The sequence below is a fragment of the Prinia subflava genome, chromosome 1 (genome assembly GCF_021018805.1).
Source record: "Prinia subflava isolate CZ2003 ecotype Zambia chromosome 1, Cam_Psub_1.2, whole genome shotgun sequence".
Lineage (NCBI taxonomy): Eukaryota > Metazoa > Chordata > Aves > Passeriformes > Cisticolidae > Prinia > Prinia subflava.
This window is the reverse complement of record NC_086247.1, coordinates 52,284,585-52,310,389: the sequence shown is the minus strand read 5'-3', so window position 1 is coordinate 52,310,389 and position 25,805 is coordinate 52,284,585. Positions and strand designations below refer to the sequence as shown.

General features: G+C 42.4%; 1 long non-coding RNA gene across 1 annotated transcript in view; it reads right to left on the bottom strand.

Annotated features, from left to right (window-relative positions):
• Positions 1–16,972: 16,972 nt before the first annotated feature.
• Positions 16,973–25,805, bottom strand: part of LOC134550211 (uncharacterized) — a 125,438-nt gene continuing 116,605 nt past the window's right edge. Inside the window, exons 6-7 of the long non-coding RNA XR_010080278.1 lie at positions 24,183–24,422; positions 16,973–19,604 (exon numbers count right to left, since the gene is read on the bottom strand). This is a non-coding gene — a long non-coding RNA (uncharacterized LOC134550211). The remainder of the gene's footprint in view (positions 19,605–24,182; positions 24,423–25,805) is intronic.

Sequence of the window (25,805 nt, the reverse complement as noted above, 5' to 3'; positions counted from 1 at the left end):
CCATATCTCACTGCTCACCAAACCCACAAAGACATTTCTGTGCCTAATTTTAACTGAAGGGAAGGGGAGGAAGGTGTCTAAATACTTCTGGCTCTTACTCATTTGACAAGCCTTACCTCCCCCAGGAAGCCTTGCTCAAGGACAGCACGAAGCAGCATTCAGGGTAGCAGGTAAGGTACAATGTTGTCAGCTCATAATTTTTAAAAGATCCATAAAAGTATTCAGAGTATTTAACCACCCACACTGGCTTAAATGATGAGTTTCTCCCACACTCTTTGAATGTGTTTAGGGCTTCCTTTACCTGAGGATAGTGTTGCTTCATATTCTCGAGACAAAAAGCTCTGATGTCTGAGCTCTGCACACACAGCAATGACCATAGTAGGTAAATGTCTGTCCAGGCTAAACCAACAGGTAAAAAAGACCCCAGATCTGACTCTACACTTCCACCAGTTCTATATCAGCAGAATTTAGATATATTCAGTGGCATTATTCTGGGTTTATGACACACTGTAAGACCCTGAAGCATTAGTATTCATAGATTTAATTATTATTTCCATATCTAAATATCAAATAGCATCTGGTATTTTAAAAATTCAACTACAATTAAAGTACAGTTTTAAGATTTTTAGCCTTTTCCTCAGGCAAGCTGGTGAAAGCTCACTTCTGCATTTTGTTATAGTAACCCATTTCCTGCCAGTTTCATATCTGGGATCAAATAGAGTTGCTTTGTGTTGATAAGATATTGGTTATACTTTTAAAGAATTACATCCAGTCAAATTTAGAAAAGGAAAATAGAATAGGGGCTATTTTTGTTAATCTTGGCTTTTACTAAGTCTGTCCCTATGAAATTTTAATTCTAGTACAAAATTGATTTTGTGCCTTGAATGTCACAATCTCTTGCAAAAAAAAAAAAAAAAAAAAAAGGCATGTATTTCACTTAATAAACATGTATATAACATTCAGCAATATCTAGCTGGTTTGGAAAGCTCTGCTGTAATGATTAACACATCCACAGAAGAATCCACAGAAGGCAGGCAGGGAACACTGCTCCAATAGTGCCAAAGTCTGTCACACTACATATAGGCAATCTGGATGAGAAAGAATTTTCCAAGTAATTTAAGTGCTGTGAAAATGAAGTTAGTGGTTTTGATACATTTACAAAAACAAAGGCTGGTGATTACAAAGCTGGACTGAATGTGGACTGTGTTTACATCTGCTTCCTGGAAGGTAAAATGTAATCAGAGGAAGTAAAAAAAAAGCTTTCAAGATATTCTTTTCTGGTTCTGGGGTCTTGTCAGTAGGAGTTGTTTTCTTATGGCAGGATAAAATGGAAAATTTCTGTGCTGTTATTCCATGGTGTGATTTGATGAGACAGCTGGTGTACCCCATGCCAGAACAACAGCTGGGAATGGTCATGTAATGTTTCTGGACAGTACAACACAAGCCAGTAATCTCTGTCTCTCAGCTATCAGTCACCTTCCTTTTAATTAGTTTCAGATGCAGTGTCTAAATAGGCAGTGAAATATCAGAAGTCCCACACTGAAACAGAGCTTCCTGCAACCCCAGGTAGAGCTTGATTGGTTTTGTTGCTGCAGACCACTGACCTTTGAAGAGTGAAATTCCCAGTCATGCTCAAGGAGCTTTATTCAAAGGACACATCTAATAAATGCTAGCCTTAATACAGTGGCATTTGAAGCCCTGCAGAAAAAGGCATTAAACCTACTGCCAAAATCCACTTTAATCAGGATTGGTCTCACTCAAGTAAGATTAACTGAAGTTAGAAAGAAACTAGTCATCCAACACAAGGCAGCTGTCCAGACTCCCTGGGAGATCAGAAATAAAAGGTAGCTGGAGATGGTGATTCACCTCTCCTTTTGGATACCTGTCTTAGGGTGGGTGGTGTGCCCTCCATGACACTGATTTCTGGGAGATGGGTGACTACAGCCTCTATTCTCTGAGGGTTCAAGTTAAGTGACCTGAAGCCTACTCATGGTTTCTACAGCTTTGCAGACTTTTCACTGCTGTGATGAACAGAAGGAAAACAGTTAAATGTCAGATTGAAAGTCCATCTACTCTACTTCCCACCATACTACAGCAGATGTCTAGTGAATAGGCATATATGAAAACTCCCTGTAACACTCTCCCAATTTCCATTTTCAGAACAGGAACCTCCTGATGAAGCTGTGATTTTTATGTAGTTAGCATCCCCAGGGAATTACTCTTATATTAAATCTCTTGTCTGTCCTTGAAATCCTAAAACCTTTAGCACCCACACCATTCTTTGTCAAGGGTCAGCTGACTGAGATGTTTTGTTTGGAGCCCTACTATTTTCTTAGCTTAATCTGATGTCTCCTACATCTTGTACTGGAAAGGAGTTTTAAAAAATCAATCTATTCATTGTCTCCATGCCACTCAAGATTTTTTTTTTGTAAATGTATCACCTCCTCCTCCTTTATCTCCTTTCCATATACATAAGTCCTAGCTTAGTCATCCTTCATACAGAGCCTTTCTGTACCTTTGAGCATCTTTGCTGCCCATTTCTAAACCTTTTCTGGCTGCCTGGTAAATTTCTTGTAATGGAGGGATCGGGACCTTCAAAGCTCACCAGAACAGACAAGTTCACACCCAACACCCCAAATTTGTTGCAGTGCTACTTACTCAGGATCAAAATGCCTGCCAGCACTGTGATAAGCGAGCGCAGTGATAAGCAGGCTGCAGGCAGCAGTTGAAGACCCTCGGCAGTGTTACTGAAACTGAAGCAACAGGAGCAGGCTCAGTCAGGTCTTCCCATCTCATCTTCTTCCACTGCAATTGGCACATATGAGAGGTGGGAAGTCCCAGCTCAGGGTGGCAGAGCCATTGCAGATGCAGGAACTGCAGTGCAGGACCAACAGGGAGAAAGACACTTGGAGTGTGGAGCTTCCTGAAATGCAGAGCAGGCATGAGCAGCTCTTGCTGCCTTCATCGCCTTTCTCCCAGGTCTCGTTGGTGCCTTAGCCATAACATCAGGACACTGGAGAAGAGGCTGATTTTCCCAGCTCTTCAGTCAAAAGACAGCCCTCCCTTGCCAAGCAGAAGAAGTGAGAACATGAAGAACCCTTCCCTCGGGTCCCTGTCTTGACATGTTCATGCAGAGAGGGCAGTCGTCTCCAGCAGGTTCCATAATTGAACAGTGGAGGTAAATGTGTCTTGCAAATAGCCAACACACAGAGCATGTGGGAAGGACATCATGAGAAATTTGCCTTTGATTTTATGTCAGTTATGACTATGGGATGTCTGGTGGATGATGTGTAGGTCCAGGGCCTTCCCAGTAAGCTGCAGGCCCCACACATGATGCAGGGTTCATCTTTATCTTCTTGCCTGCAGGCCAGTAGCTGAAGAAGTGGGAGAGCAGGCTGTCCTCAAGTAAAACAGAGGGCAGCTTTAACCCAGACATCCTCAGAAAGCTCTGTTCAAAGTCATGTGGTTGAAGCAAAAAAGCTTTAAATAACAGCTTTGAGATAAGCACTCTGGGAGGTTTTGCTTTCAGTGCACCTCACTGATATTCTTGCTTTTTGAATAATTTTTTCAGCATTGAACCCTTGTTTATGAGTGTCTTAAATGCAAGGCTTAAGGGGCCTTGCAGATGGCCCCTTGCTGCTCACCACAAATGTTTTATTACTACCTCAACCAAAATCTTCTTTGAAAGAAAGAAAGCAAGCCAGTGTTTTCTTTACTTCCAGATAGACAACCTGAAAACACACACACAGAAAAAAAGTACAAAGAAGGAAGAAAGCAGAAAGTGGAAATGTAGGGGAAAAAATGGAAAAGGAGAGGTAAGGTTTGGAGAGGAGAAGTTTGGAAAGGAGATGAGAGAGGAGACGTTTGGGGAGGAGAGGACAAGACAGGACAGGAGAGGACAGGAGAGGACAGGAGAGGACAGGAGAGGACAGGAGAGGACAGGAGAGGACAAAGACAGTGACCCAACAGGTTCAAAAACACTGAATATGTACCTTCAGTTGCTTCTTGAAACACATGCTAGAGTTACAAAGGTATGGAACCTTCATTTGCTGCTTTACAAAGTAAAACTTCTCAATTTGAATCATTTGGATTCTTGATAACCAAGTAATTATTTACCAAAAGGTGCTAACACATCTTTTCCTCTTGAGTAATGGTCACCTAGGTGGGTTGAAGAAAACAAGACTGATCATCCACTTCAGTAAAGCTAACAAATTCTGGATTGCATTGGCTGAGAATCCATTTTCATTTGTGTTATTGTCTTTTCCTAAGGATAATACAAACCTTTTCATACAATGTCAAACCTGATTAAAAGTGATATACAGTGTTCACATTCCAAGGTTAGAAAAACATGTTTTAATAGCACAGCATCATCATTATTGTTATTATTTGCTATTATAAAGTATCAGCCAAGGAAAATATTTTTTGTCTTCAGAAAAACATTAAATTCCCACTAGGGTGGGATGCAGCTAACATTCCTAGTGGTTTGCTGTCTTGTTTGGAGCACCGTGTGATTAACAGCTAAAGGGCAGAAATGCTTGCTACTGCAGAATTGCAGTCACCTCAAGAAAATGCATGGCTTAGAGCAATTTGTAATTCAGCCAGAGCAGAAATGCAAAGGCAAAGAACGGTAGGAAGAAGAGGTAATTTACTTTAGATTATTGCTGTTGGTGTGATATCACTGTTATGTGTTAATCTCAATTTGTACTGAAGCCTTTGCACAAGACTGGTAACAGTGCAGTATTAAATATGGCAAGGCAGCTGCACCATGAAGAACCAAAATAATGGGATTGACTTTAACTCCTATGGTGTCACATTTCTGCAATAAAAACAAGTTTTTACTGCTCCAAATCCAGGAAAACTTTATTTTTGATCTTTCAGGAAAATTACAGCAATAAGGGAGTGCCTGCACGAGGAAGGGAAAATAGAGGTGATTCCATAAAGCTTTCACTCTTTTCATCACACACATGTGCTAACTCTTCCCTCAGAGCTTGGTGGGCTGCCAAGAGCTTTGAAATCTCAGAGCCTGGGTCCAGGAGGATCAATGGATCACGAGGAAACAACAGGGAAAGGAAGTTACAGTGATTATTGCTTGAGTTAAGGAGGACACAACCATGAGCTTTCCAACAGGTCTTTTTCCTCTTTCACATCTTGGAGGCAATCCTGAAGCAAACACAATGCCAGAGATTCATGAAGTACATGAAGTCCAGTAAGCTGATCTTCTCCAGTAATATGATTTGGCTCTTTTTTAGTGAGGAGATTTCATACCTTCACCCAACCTACAAAGGTACAAATGACAGCCTGTTTCAAGGTCTTCATTTCTAGCAACCCTTATCAAATGTAATGCAGCCATAGGCTTGATGCCAAGGCCACACATTTGTCTGTGAAAAAAAAACCCCATGGATCTGACATCTCCAAAATGCTACTCAAAGAAACCACCCCATACTGCAAAGTTTTTGGTTCCTATTGCACTGGTGGAACTATGATAGTCATAACCAACTGCTAATTTTTCTCTGTATGCTTCTCTTGTATTGAGAAAAGTGCATAGTAATCCAGAAGACTTTGGTTTAATCAGTGTAAATCACAAACAAGTGAGGCTTTCTTTTCTGTTCAATTAAATGAGATTTTAGGGTGTTTTTTCCCTTTTATATGCAGTACATCGGTATTTAGTAAACCAATTCATAGTATGAAGAATCCAAAGCATCTCCTCTAAGCAACTGAGCACGTTCATCTTTAAAAAGTTTTGGCAAGACATTGAGGCCTCTTGTGGTTTTGTTAAAGTCTATGCTAAGTTTACTTTTAATCTCAAACTGAAGCAGAAGTTTGTCTTTAGCGTAAAATTCAGGGAAATTTGGAGAAGACTAAAGAATGGAGAAACAGTGTGAGCACTAAGAAAACAGAGAATGACCAGGGTTGTTTTTTTCTTTCTTTGTTTAATTACAAATCCATTAAGCAAACAAAGGGAAATCTTGCATACCAGGGCCAGAGTAAAGATAGCAAATAAAAGCACAGGATATTTTAATCTTTTGATAGATCAGATGATAAATTCTGACTATCACCATGTTTACAAGTCATTTCCGTATTTGAACACAGAAAGGCAATACACGACTGATCCTGACTCATGCCCTACAAGGCTAGATGTTCAAGATGGATGGAGAAACACAATGAACTCAGTGCCACAATGACTGAAACCACCTTTTTCTTTCTCAGTGTTGGGCCTGTACAAAACAACTAATTGATGTCATTCGTTGCCTCATAGAGAACTTGGCAACTGTACAGCTCCATGCAGCGTGTAAAGTAAGCACCACCATGAACAATTTCACTGGAGGGAAATGGAGGCAAAGACAGCAAGTGTCTGGTCCTAAATCACCCAGCATGTCGGTGTCAAGTGCACAATCAGGGACATGGTAACAACACCCCAAGGCCTGAGCCAGCCTCACGCTGCTCTTCCAGGAATCCCCTTTCCACACAAGCCAGCTGGCTGAGAGACCAAAGCATCGGAGCTGCAAATAATAAACAAACCAGGAGGGATGGGACCAAGTTCCCAATGGAAAATACCTCCAAGATTTCAACTGCTGTCAGCAAAACATATATCCCAACATAGGCATTACTGTCAGCAATAACATAATACCATTGTCTCTGGCTGTCTTTAATGCAAAGAGTGTAGAGAAGAAATCAAATGTTGGGTGGTAATGGTTAACTTTGTCATGCCTGATCCCTCTCACCCACATTGCTCAGCATTATCTCTCCAGCCTTCTCCTGATGCTCCCTGGATAGTCATAACTCATGTGGCAGTAAGAATGGAGAGAGAGGAAAAGCACAGGCCCTGTCATGTTTTTACCCACCATTTACCAGGACTGACATCACTGTTACTCATGTGCTACCAGGGTGTAATTTAACAGAATATAGTTGGGAGAGCTGAAAATAAAAGCTTAACTTTATCCAGCCTCTCTAGATTACCATTGCATTTTTTTTCTGTCCTGAAAGTATTCAATAAGAAATTTCAATTCTGAGCTGAAAAGTAATAGCTCAACCCTGCAGTTATCGAGGTCCTTCCTTGATTTACATAGAATACTGTTACTTCTGGAGTTTTGCTAGTTGGTTGGGCTTTTTTCCAAGCAGTGGTCATGGTGCCTGAGACCTGCTAGAACACCTTCTCTGACTTCTTATCAGGCAGCAGTTGTCAGGCTGTACCATCCTTATACAAAGTGTGTAAATGATGAGTCCAACAGTTGAATGTAAATCTGTTACTGTTAAGATTGTGAGTTCAGAGAAGCAGGGATCAGACCCCCTATTTATGAATTTTTTACTTTATTTGATGCACAAGGACTGATGCATGGGACTTATATAGATATGAAGTAGGTAAGAATAATTATTCAGTTCCCCCTCCTTCCAAAAGTGATCTAATTTGCCTTTCTTTCTTCCTTTAATGAGAAAACAACCAACACAAACTGGAAAGCAGATCAACAAATGCTGACTCCACATGGAGTAACTAGCCTGCATTCTCTACCCAAGGACCAGGGAAAACGTTATATCCTGGAGGCTGAGACAAATGGAAAATAGCAAAGGTTTAGCTCCATTTGCAGCCAAGCAATGCCAGCCAAGCAATGCCACCTCTCCTGAGCCAGGACACCTCTGGTTTGGGATTGTTCCTCACCAGATAGAATGAAAGAGAAAAATCAGGCTCTCAGAAAGGTTTCATGTCGTGGTTTGAAGGGAAGTGAGTTTTTTTTGGAAGTAGTGGTCAAACCAATCAGTCCTTAGGTCTGAGTATTGGCACCTTTGTTGGCCACTAAGAGGTTGGACACGCCTCTGAGGACACGAGGGGTTAAAAGCCGGATTTCCCAGCAGGACTCTCTCTTTCCCTGCTCTGCTTTCGGAGAGGGAGCGTCTTCTCCTCTTCCCCTGCCCAGGCCTGGCTAGGCCGGGTGGGGGAGGGGAGCAAGGTGGGCCTGGCTGAGCAAGGTGGGCCTCGGGGTGGGGAACAGAGGGAGCTGGAGTGGAGCTGGTCCAGCTTCCATCTAGAATGGAGGGGTGGAGGGAGAACTTTGGAGGTGCCTTCCGTCCCCCTCCCTGTCCCATCCCGTTCCCCCCCCTTCCCCCCCCCCCCGGTCCCATCTCTCTCCTCCCCCCACAGAGAGAAGGTGCCGAGCTGGAGCTGCTTGTGAGAGCTGCAGTGCCTGCGATCGCCTGTGCCTGACCTTGGTGGTGGGAGATAAAGCTTTTAACTCTTTCTAAGGCAGAAGAGAGTTATCCCTGGACGCTGAATTCTCATAGTTGGTGGTTTTAGAAGAGAGAGGACAGCCTGGGACCGAGAGGGTAATGTGAGATGAAAAGAAGCCCCTTCGATTGCCGGAATGAAGAGGAGTGGCCTATTAGGCCGGACTTTTCCCGCATAATGATAGCCATAGACGGACCCTGGACCCTCCTGACTATAAATAAGACTGTGTTTGGGTGGATGTTTTTGGCTCAAACCCAGAGACGTTCTGGCCTGCTTCTTGGAGCCCCCGGCCCCAGGGGTAAATGGGGGGGACCTGAGTCCCAAAATGAGAAGATGGCTGGTTTTTGGTACTTGGCCAAAACATCCCTAAAAAGAGCCCTGTTGCAGTTCAGGTCCATGGACGGCAGTGAGAGTGCCGGACATGGAAAGGAGGGTGTCACCCTGGCAGACCCTTCCAGGCAGTGCCATGGGTGACGTGGGAACACGGGATGGTGGACCTGTGTTTCCTGTGGGGGGGGGGTCTGTGGTGCGAGAGAGACTCCTCTCGTCCTGGATGGAATGTGGATTGTCTGAATTTTAAAGGATGATGATTTGGATTAGGAACCCAGGGTTGTTGAGGGATTAAGCAAGTAGATGAAGGTAATGTGCTGGAGTCAACTGAGTGAGCATGTATGGAATGGAAATTGGGGGGAGGAGAAGCAGTGTTTTTGGGAGGTTTTCTCTTCTGCTTTTGGGTGGCTAGGTTTTTCTTTCCTTTTCTATTGTCCATTGTTATGTAGTATAATAAATTGTCTGTCTGTTTCAAGTATTAGGCCTGCTCTGCTCTGTTCTTGACCACATCTCACAGTAGCTCATTGGGTAAAATATACCCTCATGGGTGCATTGGCATTTTGTCTAATGTCAACCCATGACATTTCATAATCCATGTTCACTTCTGTGTTAAAGTCAGTGCTTAACACTGTCTCAGATGGCTTGAGATGATGCCTTTTGAAGTCAGTGGAAAGATTCCTGCTGACCTTAGTGCTCCTTGGGCTGCTACTGCTTTTGGTGCATTGATCATGCACCAATTTGGCCATGGCTGTTGCCTGGGAAGTGAGATGCAGTATTTTGCATCATTTTCTGATTTAGACTACACTCCACACAGAACATCATGAAATAGTTAGCTAATGTTTATTGGGGTGGATCACATCAGCTGGTGTTGTTTTGGAAAGAACAGGCAAAAATGTAAACCAGTTCTTCCATTACACAAGTGTCCCATAGCAATGTGGAGCCCACTAAGACAGGAAAGAAAGGCACATCATAAAGGGCAGCTATAATTTTACATCAGTCATCTGCACCTCCTTCTTTTCTCCTCCTTGCTAATTGCTAGACTAGGCCAAGTCACCAGAAGGATGGATTTCCAGCATCCACTTACACATCATTTTACCACAAACACTCTTAAACCTACCAGTATTGTACATGAAAAAATATCTGATCAGCCACTCAAATATCTGATCAAACAACCCACACAACCCACCAAATATCAGACAAACCTGACAGAGCCTTATACAGGTGGCACCTTTCTCATTGTGTACATTGTATTGTCCATTCCATTCAATATTCAGTGGTGCTTAGGTCTCTTAAAAGCCTGTTTCTACCTCCATCACCATAGACCAGTAACTTCCTTGAGCAAACAGGTCTGTGGCAACAAAAGACTATGCAGGATTGCACGTTTACATAATTATTTGTATGTTCAAACCCTTCCAACCCACTCATACTTCAGAAATTGTGTCATCTGAACTCATGTCTTCACATTAAAGCAGTGGTGACATGAGAGCTAATTCAGGCCTCTGACTCTTAAAATATCTATGATACTTTACATCTCTGCAGTCCAACTAAAATGAAGAGTTAGAATCCATAGGAATTTTCATGGAAGTATTTCCTCCTTTTTGGTCCCTGAAAATCATTGTATGCCATTACTGGAGTTGTTGCTACGGCTAGCACAAATGTTGGTGGGAAGTGTATTCAGAAACCAAGACAGAGATTTCAGCTAGCTGTCTCCTGAAGAAACGAAAAACCCGTCTGTTGCAACATAAGCAAAAATGAGGAACAGGCCTGAGGTTTTACAGGAAGAAAAGCAGTCTGGAAGAGAAAGGGAGAGAACAAGTCTTGCCTGCTAGCGATAACAGCTTTAAAGTAGGTACAGTGTTAGATCTTCTGAGGAACCCCTGGCCCCTTTATTTTATTACTAGTCGTGTCTTGAAACAGCCATTTATAGAAGAGATCCACTCTGCTCATTGTCAATTACTAACATATGTCCCACGCTTGGCAAACAAGACAACTCGGGAATGACATTTTGTGAATAATCAACAACATCACCCAAAAGTGGCTGTGTCTTTGCTTTGGGCTTAATAAAGTATTTTTCCCCCAACAAGACAGCTTTCTCACAATTGTGCCAAATGGAACATATTAAGCTTCAATGATGGCTGAAAACAGTGAGCGCCAAAGAGGCAGGGAGGGGGCTGTGAGAGCTCGTCCTGGACCTTAGGACAAACAGCTGTGAGCGTACCAGCCACAGATGCTGCTCGGCACAAAGGGGCCTCTGGGCATTGCTGAGGCACAAACAAACAATGCACTAAAATGGCAAGCTTTGGCAAATTGAATGTGGGACTTTCCAGAGGTCTGGGATTCAATCATAATATGCTACACAGGATGGAATCCTGACAGCAAGCAGAAAAAACTATGGACAGCAAGGATAAAACAGGATATGGAAACTGCCAGCTTGTTGCAGAAATATGTGTGGCCTTCTAAGGAATTCCAAATATACAGACAGCTGTCACAGACATGCATGCAAACAGTGAATACAGGGATAATGAGGAACATTTACCTGAAGTGCTAAGGATTATGCTTGGACTTCACCTCATTTAACTTTCAGCATCCAAATGTTTGTTTTGTCACCTGCATTCATTGTTCAGGTTATCTTTATTGAAACTCCTAGAGAGCAGCTCAGCTTCCACAGTTCAGACTGCCTGCTTCTTTCCAGGGACTCTAACAAAACTCGGAGAAATGCCTTTGAGTGCTGGTTTATGTGTCTGGAAAAAGACAAGTCTCCTCTATCCTTCCGTCCTTTCATACTCTTCCATGCTTTCAAGGAATCTCCCAGCGCTGCCCCACCCTCCTTTGGGGCAGCTCCATCCTCATCACATGTTTCCCTGAGCCATTTTTGCTGTGTTAGTCCTCTGCCAAATTTGGAATTAAATCATCTGAAGTCGGGTTCCATAAGCCCACACAGGGTAAGCAGCAGGAGCTTACAGTCAGGAGACAGCAAGCGCAAAACGAAGATGAGGAAGGAAGGGACTCTTCTCCAGTGGTGATGTGACACCACTGCCTCCCATGGGACTGCAGCCCCAGGAAGGCCACCTGTCTCCGAGACAGCGAATGGTGGGCGAGCATCTGGTAGGGAAAGACTGATACCCAAAATGAAGCTAGGACACTTTTGTTCTCTGTTTAGTTCTATAGTGTGCTGGATTGAAAGCAAAACCAGCGAGACTCCAAGTCAGAAATACAATTTAATAGAGACAGAACAAACAGCAAGAAAGATAAAAATAAAATCAAAATAAAATAAGATACATGCAATAGTACAAAGGACCACTGGACAGAGTCAGAATCCAAACCTGACATCCTGTTGATCAGGGTGTTGGAAGCAGCCTGAAGTCCTCCCAGAGTGACAGATGTGGCTCTGTTGAAGTAGAGATGATCCTCAAGAAAGGGTTCAGTCTTCTTCTGGGAATCCAGTGGAAACAGGCTCTCTTAGTGTTTGGGATTGGTGGTTTTATCCTGGTGGAAAGGCTTTGGCTCCTCCCACTGGGTGGAGCATCTCGCAATGGAATGAGGTAATGTCATCAGTCATGTGAGAGGCCTTAAATGGCCCATTCACAGGTGATGTCCCTCAGAGGAGGATGGGTGGAGGAAGAGATAAGAAGGCACTGCCTTATCTGGTGTTATCAGGTGTCCCATCAACAGAGGGCATCTGCCCTCTTCCCCCCTAGAGTTACAGGAGATAAGGAACAATATCTCCCAAATGACAGATGAAGACAGAATACACATTTTCGGTTACATTTTTCCACTCAAGACATATAGCCATTATAAAATGAACTCTTGCCATGAGGATATGGGCCAGTGAGTGTATTGATATATGACAGTGCCAGGTCCCTCAGCAGCCACCCCTACTGAAAGGCTCAGCAACCCTATGCATTGTTAGGAAAGCCTTGCCCCCATCATCATGTGTACACTGCCCTTTTCTAGCTTTTCACAAGCAAACTCATTCTCTCCCTCATATCCTTCTTAATGTTTCTGAGACAGTTTGTGTAGCCTGATTTTTACCTCAGGTGTGCATTAGCAATCCTTTCCCTGAGATGAGAGTCCTCGTAGAGTGTGAATGATGTCATGAAGAAAGGCTGAGCAGGTCCCAGCACTGAACCAGTGACTTATTCTGGTTAAAAAAAAACCAGTCTTCACTCTCAAAAACTAATTAATTCTTACCATATTGCATCCTGTGGTTAAGGAAGCAATTCAGGCACATAATATTTCTCCTGCTGGGGATGGGAATCCTGGGCTCTTTCCCACACAGACATAGAGCCAGTGGGCCTTGCTTATGTAAAGCAAGGTGAAAAAACCCAGGTATGAGGATCTTGGCAGATGACCAGCTGACCCTGAGCTGGCAATGCCCTTACAGCCAGGACGGCCAGTAGTATCCTGGGGAGCTTCAGGAGGAACGTTGCTGAAGGTCAAGGGAGGTGATCCTGCCTGTCTACTCAGCCCTTGTGAAGCCACAGCTGCAGTGCTGTGTCCAGTTCTGGGCTCCTCAGTACAAGAAAGACAAGGAGATACTGTGGAGGGTCCAGTGGAGGGCCATAAAGATTATTGAGGGTCTTATGAGGAGAGGCTGAGGGAGCTGGGCCTGTTCAGTCTAGAGAAGACTGAGAGGGGATCTCATTAATGGAGGTAAATATCTCAAAGGCAGATGCCAAGAGAGTGGTCCCAGACTCTTTTCAGTGGTGGCCAGTGACAGGATGAGGAGCAGTGGCCATAAACTGAAACACAAGAAGTTCCACCTCAACATGAGGAAGAACTTTTTTACCTTGAGTGTAAGGTTCCAGAGCACTGGAACAAGTTGCCCAGGGAAGTCATGGAGTCTCCCTCTCTGGAGACATTCAAAACCCACCGCAATAGTTCCTGTGTAACCTGCTGCAGGTGACCCTGCCTTGGCAGGCGGATTGGGCAAGGTGATCTCCAGGGGACCCTTCCAACCCTAAAAATTTCGTGATTCAGACCTGCCACAGACTGGATATGGTGGTTGCTGAATCATTAGGATGGTTTTAAAACTTACCTCAGGAAGATACACTACTATCTCAGTCCACCACAAAGTGCAGAAAGACAGAGACGATCTGTAGGGCATAATTAGTTTTGTTTAGTTGTGATTTGTTGTTGCTTTGTGTTTTTTAGTTTTGGGGTTTTTTTATTAAAATGTATTGATTCTTCAGTCTTAAAAATAATCACTCTCATTAGACATGCCCACAAGCTCTTCAGTGCATTTGTAGCATCCACATTTTGCTTTCCTTTATTTTCAATCAATTCCTAAACCCTGAAAAAATCTAGCAGCCTTAAAAGCTTAGATCTGACAAAAGATGAAAAGTCATTTAGCACCATGCCCACATACACACGTATGTATGTATCAGTATTATCCTAATGCATTGCAAGATCACAGTGTTTTTGCTGTGTTTTAATTCTCCCCAAATTATTTTCAAGGAGCAAAAAGTACATTACCTTGAAATTACCTCAATTCCCACACATTTAAATGAAAATAACATTCCCTCTTTAATGCTTCTCAGATCAGGTCTCCACTTAGTATGAAATGAGGGTCCTCCACTGTTGCCCATGTGAACGCTGCCAGCAGCTTAAAAGGTTTTAATCCGGGGGGAAGAAGATGGGCCATGATAGAAGGACTATGATTGAAGCACTGCTGTCATCTACTCAGCTGAAGTATGTTGAGATAATTTCTCCCAACCACCCCCTTTAAATCACTCGCTTTCCTATTTCATCAAGATTCTTAACAGCTCCAAATCAGAGAGATCCCTGTAGACATCCAATTTATCCAATTTAGAGCTGTTTTCTCTGCATTTCCTGCTCTGTGCATCCTTCTTTGAGCTTTTACTTCTCTCTGGAAGTTTGCTGTTTCTATCACTGCTGTAGGTACAGCTCTTCACATTCAGACATATCCTCTTCATCATACAACATAAAAATTGCACATTAACCGCAAAAAAACCCAACAGAGGACTGGAAAACCTGGTACTGTTAATGGTATCAAAGAGCTTTGAGAACAAAGCTCAAAGGACAGTCCCTAATAATTCACTTGTGACCATTTTTCTAAATTCTTATACACTCTAGTGTGAAATGACTGTATTTTATTGTGTTACATTTAACACTTAGACTCTGGCCTTTGGTATTAATGGGAATGTCCTTCAACTAGACCTGCTTTTTGTTCCTTTTCTTTGATTCATTAGTTGTTTACTGCAGGCTATTAACAATCCTAGGACTCGCTTTAATCCACAGCCAGAGACTTTAAATATAATACATCATCAACAGGTAATTATTCACTTTGAAGTCTTTCCTTCTTTTTTCCTTAGCTGTTTGAGGGGACATCTGAGGTTTTAAAGTCTGGTAATAGAGTACTTCTATCAAAGCACTAAAATTAGTAATGCAAATGTCAAGAAGTTAATTTGCAAACTTTAAATATAAGGATGACCTATCTTTCCTTTTTCTCTCTTTTCATTCTTTCTTTTTTTGTTGTTGTTGGTTTGTTGGGGTTTTTTTTGTTTGTTTGTTTTTTGGGTTTTTTTTGGGGGGGGTGGTTTTGTTTGTTTGTTTGTTTTGGGGGATTTTTTGGGGTTTTTTGTTTGTTTTGGTTTGTTTTTTTTTGTTTTGTTTTGTTTTGTGTTTTGTTTTTTGTTTTTTGGGTTTTTTTGACTCCAGTTAGAAGTTTATAACTTTGGTCTGTACACACCCTTGGTAATAACTTTTGAGAAAGAGCTGGCCCAAAAATGCAAGGCAGTCGTATTTACTGAGATAGAGGTTGCAACATGCTCTGATTATCCATATATCTCTCATTATGTGTTTTTGGAGTGCTCTGACATGTGGCTTCTAGCAGAGGTGTTACCAGGCATGTGGCATGTGGATTAGTAGAAGCAGTAGCAATAGCAGTAGTAGTAGTAGTAGTAGTAGTACTAGTACTAGTAGTAGTAGTAGCAGCAGTATTTTGCCCTTTGGCATTTATTTCTGTTCATGGGCAGCAGTAATCACACACACCACATGTAAAAGGCAGACTGCTGGTGTTCCAGTTAGCAGTAGAATGAGTGGGGCAACTGAGGAAGTCAGCATGTGGACCCATCTGCTTTGATCAAGACAACACCCCTAGAAAGCACTGAAAGTGAAGACCATCTACTTCCCCTGCAGATGAAGGAGCTAAGAGCCAAATTTCAGCCTCATTTCATCGAGGCTTTCATTGTTAGGACTGTAAGTAAATTGTGGAAGGAATGTCAAGCCACTGACACCATCACTGTCTGGCTCACCACAGGAGGAATAATCAATCCAGCACATGAATTTGGAGTAGTGGGCTGCTCTGTGCAACCCCAGCTGCAGGAAGGCAAGTGTGAGCATGCTTTGTCTTCTCCTGGTAAGTAATCTGCAGTATCATGAGAGAAAATGCACACACACTGAAGAGTTAAAATGATGAAAATTAGGCTTACAGTGAACAATATCCTTGCTTTTGGGGAAGATCTAAAAGCTTCTCAAAGGGAAAGTAACAGTTAAAAAGGCTTTATCTTTGCAAGCATTATAAAAAAAGTCGTAAGCTGTATACACTACAAAGGCACTGCCTTTCCCCCTCCATCTTGGTGATTTCTTTAGATTGAAGAAACCTGTTGGCTTGAGTTCTAAAACCCCAGATAAAAGCTTTGATTTGTTAATTAAATTTTTACTGCTATCTGCATTTGATATCTCAGTCAAATTGTATCCGCTTGCAACAACAGAAAAAGTCACATCAAAGGAGAGCTCCACCTCCATGACCTGTAATTACAGAATTTACTGCAGTGTGACACTGGCTGCAAGATGCACCTGCCAGGCAGACCCAGCTTACTATCTACACCTAAAACAAAGCCATTTCATTCAGCTGGGGTGAGCCAACACATGCTGAACAAAAGGGCTATGTTTTGTCAGGAGCCGGTCTAGCGTATTGCCTGTCCTGAGACAGACCGGAGCTTCTGGAAACAAGGGGGTGTTTTTCTGTGTTATCACACTAAGTTGGGGATAAGGATGAGCTCCCACAGAGAAAGGCATAAGTAGGAAAAAAAAGGGAAAGAAATTGAAATGGGAAGATAAAGGGAATTAAAAAGGAAAGGAAGAAAGAGGAAAGAGAATTAAAATCCATCCTGGTGGTTAAAACAAAACAAAAAAAGGAAAAAGCTATTCATAAACAAAACACTGACAAAATATTAAGAAACGGAGAAAGATAGGGTAGCAGAGAGAAAATAGAGAAGAAAACAAACTAGATATTATGCATATATACTAACATATCCACTTGAGTAAAACTTCAGCCTGCAGTGTTCTCCCCCTTAAACACCTACACAGGTATTGCAGAAATCCCCAGTTTGTGTCAATGCATTCTTTGGCCCTCAATTGTTTTGCACTATATTTTCAAACAAGCAGAAATGCAACATGGCAAAGACTCACAACACAGTCTTTATTAAACCTAGGAGCCTCCCTGTGAGCCCTAGAAATTACTGTTAATATTTACATTTGAAAAACAAAACACAAAGAAGGAAAATAAGTAAGGCATTGAAGAGACTTGTTGGTTAGGAATTTTTCCTGGAATGATTAATATGCACAAAATATCCATATAACAGAACATGCATTTTCAGCAGGAGAATAATATTTTTGTTTAAAAAAGATTCTGTTCGGAAAACCAACATGAAAAATCCATGCCCATCCATCCAGAAGGCACTTGTAACAACTGCTTCAGTGAGGCACAGATTTCCAGGCTGGCCATCAAAAAAAAAGTTCTCAATTTGGTTCTCTCCAAGACAACCCTTCCTGAAAAAAGAAATTAATAATAATTTAAGAAAACAATTCCTCACACATGATGGTCATTTCATTTAGGTATTTTTTGAGAGGTTCTTGTTTTCTGACCAGAATTCTCTCTTCTTTTTTTTTTTTTTTTTTTTTTTTTTTAATGAGAGAAACAGAGAAACTAAAATCGCTGTCTTTACTTACTTCAGCATGCACCTGGCCTCACCATAACAGGGAAAATTTTCTACTGACTTCAGTGGGCCTAAGATTTTGCACCTTGCATCCCTTTGGCCTCAGCAAGCCCTGACTAAACAATGTTGCTGAAAAGCACGGAGTGAGACGTGTCGTGGGATAAAGGGTCTTGTAGACATCAAAGGTTTTCTCTGTTTTCATTGGAACTTCAAAACGCTGTTGAAATATTTACTAAACTAAACTGATGTGATGTCTCTGAAAGGCTGGATGAAAAGCATCCACTGTGACAAGGTGGGGTTTTATGCCTGGAGCACTGCCAGGGCATTCCTTCCAACGGCCATGCCCCAAAATTGGGCATCACCCTTTTGTCCAATACTCTTTCCCTCTATTGGGCTATCAGAGCCATTTTCAGCAGTTTTCCAATGATGCAGCGTGGCTTTCCTCTGCTGACAATGGCAGAAATGGAGTCCCAGCTGAGGACAGGACCTGCTCAAATCCCACCACCATCCTCAAAGTCTTCAGACTCTGTTTCAGAAATTCCAGCCCCCCAAGCCTGCACTGTAGTCATCCCGTGGGTTTCATCACCACCTAGCAAAACAAGGAATAACCTGGGAATACTCTCAGGGATAACAGGGCTCATGACAGGCTGTTGGCTCTCCCAGCATCACAAAACAGGTCAGGGATAAGTCAGAGTTAGAAACTAGTACTAAGTCCACACCCCTGTTAAATGATTGGTGTTATTCCTGGTGTTGCTCCGCATCACAATTTCATCTCAGGAAGACTAGGAGGCAGGCTACAGTCACAGGTCAAGGCTTCACAGCTCCATCCTGACAGCATCAAAGTTGTTCCTGACTACATGACCTCCAGCTTCTCCCAGCCTGGAGAGAAGCTGCCTCAAGAGCTACTTCCCCCTCCTGAGAACAGAGAGGGTTTCTGGAAAGGGAAGGGGAGCAGGCAGCTTTCAGAAGCAGTTGGGTTGTCTGTGTTCCCAGCTGGTCCCCTTACATGAAAAAGGAGGTCAGCCTGGTCCCTGTTCCCTTGCCCTCTGCTTCTTCCCTCCCCCTCTGCTCCTTCCCTCCTTCCAACCAAGTCCTTTGGGCTGAGGATGAAGGAGATTTTGGCTTTCGCTGGTAGAAGGCCAAAACTCACTCATTTTCAGAAGGTGACTATGAAACTCGGAACAAACCCCACAGGGTACAAAATTAATGTGAAACCAAATGCAGAGGATTACCACAGCCTACAGCATATGACTCTTCTGTCCAAACCCCTCGTGTTACACCAAATTCCCAGGCAGTAAGCAGCATGATACCCTGCTGTTGTGACCTCCTGCTGTCAGCAGCCCTCACACCCTGGCTGAGGGAGCCTCAGAGTTGGGAGGACTGACACTGCTTGGGTCCTGGGAACTTCCCCAGGACAGAAGGAGTTGCACATGAGTGAGAACTGACCTGGTATTCAAGCTGCTGATTCACCATGACAATGACGGCTGTGGGGCTGGACTGAGGGGCTGCTGCCCTGTCAGGCCTGCAGGGAGTCAGATTTTGGGGGATGAAGGCAGGATAAGATGCTCCCCAGGGAGGATATGGGATAGAGGGGACCCACAGGAGGACAGCAGCAATCTAGTTGTGGAATGGGCAGGTGTGAGATTAGACAAGTGGCAAAGCTGTCAAGGTATTTTGTTTTCAGGTAAAGCTAGAAGCACTCATGAAGCATCTTGCAGAAATACACATTTGCCTTAGCTGGCTTCAGTCTGAGGTCTTGAAGTGGATCTTGATAAGTAAGTCTGCGGACCCTGGAAATTGGTGAGAGGGCTCATAAAACTCCTGCAAAAAATTATCAAAGTACATCTGAAGTGCGTAATTTTGCAAGAGTGGTAAAATATTTTTCATTTCCACAAAGACCAAAGGAGCAGAAACACAAGCATCGAGTTTTCAAACATCAAGAGTAACATCAAAGGGCAGTCACTAACAGAGAGCATTAAAAGTCACTTTACCCAAACTGTGTGAAGGGTCCTGGATCACATTGTGCTGCACGGGTACTGGTCTATAACTTCTAGAAGAGGTCACTGTGCAGCAACCCGCAGGTTTCTGTGGCTCTGTGTGGAGGTGAAACAATAGAGATCACATCTCTGATCTCTTCATAAACCATGTCCAAGTACAAGTTTACTTTTGCTTTATATGTGGGTCAAGCTGGTTACAACCAAGGCAAGAGCCCAGGGGCAGAGCCTGAGTCCGTACTGGACCCCTGCCATCCATCTGGGTATCCACACCAGGCAAGACAATCTCCTTGCACCTGGAGCAAGCCAACGTGTGGGCAGCATCAATGGCTGAGCACCTCAGAGTGATGCTGAGGTCATAGTTAAGAGAGCAGAGCCAGGCAGAAACACCAGAAACTGGAGTAAAATACATTCAGAGACAGAGAAATTCCACAGCTGGTAGCTGGACAAGGAAAAGAGCTATATCTCTTTTGATTGCCCAAATCAAAGCAAGGGAAAAGTGACCTAGATTACCTTCCAGGGCTGTCAATGGTCACACTACTTTTAAAAAGCTATGTGTAAAAGAAATGAAAAGCAGTGAGAGCTATTACACACTTTTAAAGTCATTCAAGTTCAGTTTTGAAAATATATCCACAATCTGTTTGCCTAAAAGCAGAGTGCTGTGATCATTGTTTACCAAGTAAGGCAAACACTCTGTACTGCACGGGTAAATGACCCACAAGTGCAAGTCTTTACAAGCCTCCTCATTACAGTGAGATCAGAGTGTGCCATGTGTGGCTATCATTTTCCCTGGGCTTTTTCTTCTCCTCTTCCTGCTTTTTGTCAAAGCTCCTGGCTTCCCGTCTGCTTTCTATTTGCGGTTGTTAAAGGGAGGGACAAACGCACACACAATTAGTTTGGAGTGGGGCAGAAAAGGGGATTAAAGGGCAAATAAATATTAACCAGATGAACGGTTCTCTCCAACACATGTCTTCATGAAAAAACCATGAAGGATATGCAGTTATGTAGGTATACAATATCAACTGTATATAGTTTTGTGGAAAAAACTTTGCCATAGACCATAAGTCCCACACAGAGACATTACATTTTTTTGGTTCTCCCTGCAAAGAAACAAAAAAGTTGATACAGGGCACAGTTTTAGAACATTTTCTGTTCATCAAGAAAACATGTTTTTTTCAGTTGTGCCAAGTCCTCCCCATGACCCTTAAGATATTTGTGCCAGTCCAGGTGAGGTTCTTGGTTTGTATTTTTTCTTTCTCAAAACTCTTATTCAGTGAAATTACTCAAAACCCCCAAGCAGCTTCCCCTTTGCACTGATGGTCTTCTCCTTCCCTCAGTTCCTGTAACAGTGATCTTCCTTCAAAAGCCTCTTGCTCCAAGATGTCAAATACTGGCTCAGCATTTGTGCACACCTTCACCAGGGCAGCCCTCAGCACTTCAGTTCTCCCCTATGGATCTCATCTTCCTCCCTGAATGCTCACTCACTTTCAGGCTCCACTCCCCACCGGGTACTCCCTCTTATCCACCTCAAATATTCCCTGGTCACAGCAGGACACTCATCATTTCATCCAGCCTGTGGTATACTGTCACAAATAAAACTCTGTTCCAGGATTTGAGAGAATAGATGTAAATAAGCAGGTGAGATTTTACTGTCCAGTCCCTTTTCTACTATTGTATCTTTGAAAGAAAAGCAGCAGTGGGTATTAAAATTGTAATTTGTCATTTGTACTTCATTGTTGATCAGCTCATTTGCTCAACAGCAAAGACAGAAAAATGCTGTGGGGGTCATTACACCAGAAGAAGGCTCAGAAAACCTGGAAGTCTGTGATGAAAATCATTTAAATGGCATAGGCAATGATTAGAAGGAGTGTCTGTGGCAGTAAATGGGAACATATTAAAGTGGCATGGGAAGTTTAATTGGTGATTGATCTCCCAACAATTACCTTGCTTTCTAAATCCCTCCGTATCATTTAACGAGGTGATTTCAATGTTCTAATAAAATGTGGCAGGGGAATGCTTCCAGATGTCCAGTGTGTAGGGAAATAAATGCTTCTCTGAAACCATAATCCGTGCATTAAACCAACCAACAGTGTCTTCTGATTGAGTTACACTTCTGTCTCAATTACAGAGGAAAGAGTCACTGAAAAGTCATTAGATTCTTTAAAATCCTTTCAAATCATGTCAGTTTTAGACAAAACAGAAATCCTTCCTTTCTCTTGATTTCTTGGCATATAGCACCATCATTTCACAAGTGCTGAAATATCTGCTTTTACAATATTTCCCTAAAACTGGTTGCTTATTCCCCCATTTAAAATGGGAAACATTTCTACTTGTGCCTCATGATTGAGTTCTTTCTCTCTGATCACTGCAAAAATGAGACCAATATGAATAAGTCCAGCTGTCAAACTACACTTTGAGAACTGAGTAAAAGGTTGTGATGAAAAGTTCAGGACATCAGGAATCCACCAGATCAGTCTGCTTGTCAAACATGACCTGTAGCTGACACTGGGAGGTAGCTAGTGTTCCCAGCCCCCTGTGCAGCACTTCTTCAGCAAGAAGATTGACTCTTTTTAAAAACTGTTTTTCATTTACAAGGGTCCCTTCTACAACTGCAGGTCTAATTTCCTTACTTCAAAGAGCTCCAGCTGAGGTGTTCACATGACACATCACCAGACTCATGCTCGTGTACAATACACACAGCAGCCATTGCACTATGGTAGAGGAGGCTTGTGAGCAACCCTGACTCCTCATGGACCCCCTCGGTAACTGTGGGGGGTGGCCATGGCTGCAGCATTTGCCCCAGATTTTCCAGACCTGTCCCTCACAAATTATTATTCTTCAGCCAACACTTAGGGTCAACTTTATGTTCTTTAGAGTGTTTTAATACCAAATATCTCAGAGGAGTTCTGGTGTGTGTACATAGCTGTCAAAAGCAACTCGATGCCTTCATTGTTGAGGGCAAAATTAACCCTCCCTCACTGTCTCTCTCTTGACTACCTGCATTTTTGGGCAGTGACATATAAATACTGCTGTGCACAGGACCTATGTCTATTTTCCATCCACTTGAGACTGACTGGATGGTTGGTCTTTGTCTGTATTGACCCATCAAAACCAAATAAAAACTCAACTAATCCATCCAACTAAGATGAGGCCACACCATGTCTTAATTTCAGTGAGTGCAAACATAGCCCCCTTAGCTGAGAGAAAAGAAGAAAATAGCAGCTCACTTAACCCCCTCTGCTCTGTAAATAGTTCTGTTAGCTCTCACCTATCACAAAAGCATATCCCACATTGCATATAGCAAATATTAACCAGATATTGAGTGCAGTTCTATTCACAGGACAGTAAATAATGCATTTGGTCCTCCAGGTTAGCTGTGCTTGGATGTGAGAGTCTATATTGACCTGTGAAAGATTGTGAAGGAGGAAGAGAATACTTTCAATGGTCTAGCAGGTCAGTGAGTGCTTAGTGCCACAGCTAAGGGCCCAAAGGGGATCTTTCATTCCATGACTTTGAATGTTATCTCAGTTAAACAAACTGAAATGTGCAACTGAGTTTATTTTAGAAATGGTAAAAAATTGTGCTGAAAGCAAACTTTGTGCATGAAGTGTCTATCATACCCAAGGAGCCTGAAATTATAGAATATACTTACACTGATTGTTCACTTTAATATGCTGCCAAATGGTGTGAAGGCCAAGTTGTAGATTAAATTTCCCTTTCTCTTCCCTGTCTATGATACAGTGATATGACCCAGATGACAATACATGAAGAAAAACTTCTTGCATTTGCCTACCCACAGGGTTCATTTGGTTAACTTTGTGATTAATAATTCCAGTAATTAGTAAGTGCTCTACAAATAGGGATGTTGTGAAATCTGATCTTTCAAAACTGAGGTCCCTGAACATTCTCTTTTGGTGTGTAAGAGGATGCAGTCCTGCCTGACCTTCACATTTAGAAACCAGCCTTAAGTTACAATCTGTGCATTTTGTTTCCAGAAAGCACAAAATTGGATGTTCCTTGTCTCTACACATGCTTGTTGGGAGCTATGCATTCCTTAAAAAAAAAAAAAAGACTGAGAGAATTTCTTCATAGACATTTCTGGTATATAGCATTCTTGCTACCATTAGCTATTGCAGATGGACAACACGAGAGCTGTATCTGTTTTCTGTTCATTAACTTGGGCTAAGTGATTCATAGCGAGCATTTGTCTCTATCCAGGAGGGAGGAGAGAGAATGATTAAGGGCTAAAAAATGCTGCGTCAATGCATTTTGTTTCTCAGAAAGAAAAGAGGAAGCATGACACTGCACTACTGTCTTCATTTCTAGGGCCAAACTCGGTGTCCCTTGGTCTCACTTGAATATCCACAGTGGCATCCACACCTGAGGGTGGGGATGTCTTGTTCTTGTGAGCAGCTAAACCTCTCATTGGGTTTTCTCAATAACATTTAGCAGAAGAAACTCCGTAAACACCATATTTTCATGGGTGTAACACCAGGTTGTGTGCAAGCCACACTCACACCAGTGTACTGTACACCTTCCAGTCATGCTAATTCTTACCTTCCCTTTCATACCTGTAAGAATCTCCTCATCTGGAGATGTACATTTTATTCATTTGCAGGTTTATTCCAAAAAAGAGGACTCTTAAAGAGGCTGACATTATCTCAGAATAGCCCATACCTTTTAAAAATGGCAGCCTTGTTTGTGGAAGTACATTCTTGCACTCACTATGCAGAGTTCTCAGACCTACAACTCTGTCAGCTCCAGTGTGTGGTACAGCAGGCCCCATTTCGCCATTCCTAGATACAATTCTTTTCATGAGCTTGTCTAGGCACCAGTTCATTCTGTTACTGCTTCCCTTCTGCTATAGCTCCCTGCTATAACCAGAGGCAGACAGCAATATAAAAGCACCAATGTATCCTAGGAAGCAAGAGACAATGAAGAGAAAAGAGGTTAAAAATACATCAACATATCAATAAAACAGGAATTCAAAACAGCTTTGATAAAAAATATAAAAATGGTTCTACTTAAAGAAATTGTTTATCTTAATTTGCATGGATGGGAACCACTGTCTTCATTTGCAGGTAATGAAGAATCAGTTAAGTATAAAGTACATGTGGAAAACATTTAAAGTTCAGGGAGCAAAACAAGAAATACTGCTGTTAGAAATGAGGCAAAGCTTGAGACTGGAGTCAATCAATCTGAAATTATTCATAAGATTACAAAGCAGTATATAGCGGTTATGTTGGACAATTTTCTCAACATTTCAGTCGCAAGGGAGTACACATTTCAAGTTTGCCACTTCAGGAGACAATGGCTACATGGAATAGCCAAGCAGAAATCTTGATGTAAGAGAAAGAGTTTTATTAATGTGAAACAGTCCAGAGTCCTCTCCTCATCATAACAAGTACAATTAAAAGTTCTTCCGCTAATGAATAAAATACTTCCTTCATTTTCAAAACAAGCTACTATAAGGGAAACTGTGCACTGAGTAGACATTCATCCTCAAACTTTTGCGTTATTAAAAGCTCAACATGAAAAGCTCTAAAGAATTCCAACAAAACAATTTGGAAATCTTCAGGGATATCTTATGCCATGCCTCTAACAAGACCCCAGGGCAAAAAAATTAGAAAACATTAAGATTGATGAGATAAGAGTGATCCCGCAATTATACAAGACCTCAGGAGAGGCGCACGTTTTTCAGAGCTCAGTTGCAAGATCTATCGTTGCATCAAAGAGAAGTGCATATAATAGCAAGCCCAGAGAACTCCAAACAAAGCTGAGAGCCATACAGGAAAAGTGGTAGTGTGATAAAGCAGAGGAAATCCAGCTGTACGCTGATAAGCATGAAAGGGTTTCGCGAGTCAACACGAAGAGGCCCTGGTCCGGTGACTCTGCTCTAATAATGAGCAAATAGCTCGCAACTTTCAGTCCTCTGCAGGACAGCTGGAAGGAAAGGCTGGAAGGCTCTTGTTTGCTGCAGCCTGTGTTTGCACTGCCCACACACAACCAAGTGGCTAAGTATTCACCTCAAAGTCTCTGCCGTATTTCAGAGGGTTGTAAGAACTTTGATATTACTATTTGTTTCAACAAGATGAAAGTCGTGTCCCGAGCTGCCCCTGCTAAACTGCAAGAGCCTCTGGCATTGCTGTTGATGGATAATCACGGTGTGCAATGTGGAAAGACAAGCAAAACCAAAGTTAAAGGGAGCCACCATCTTCAAAGAGATGGCATTTCTATCTTCAGCTCAAATACTCACTGTAGGTAAAAGGTATGAAGGTTTCAATTTTACTAGCATTTAGA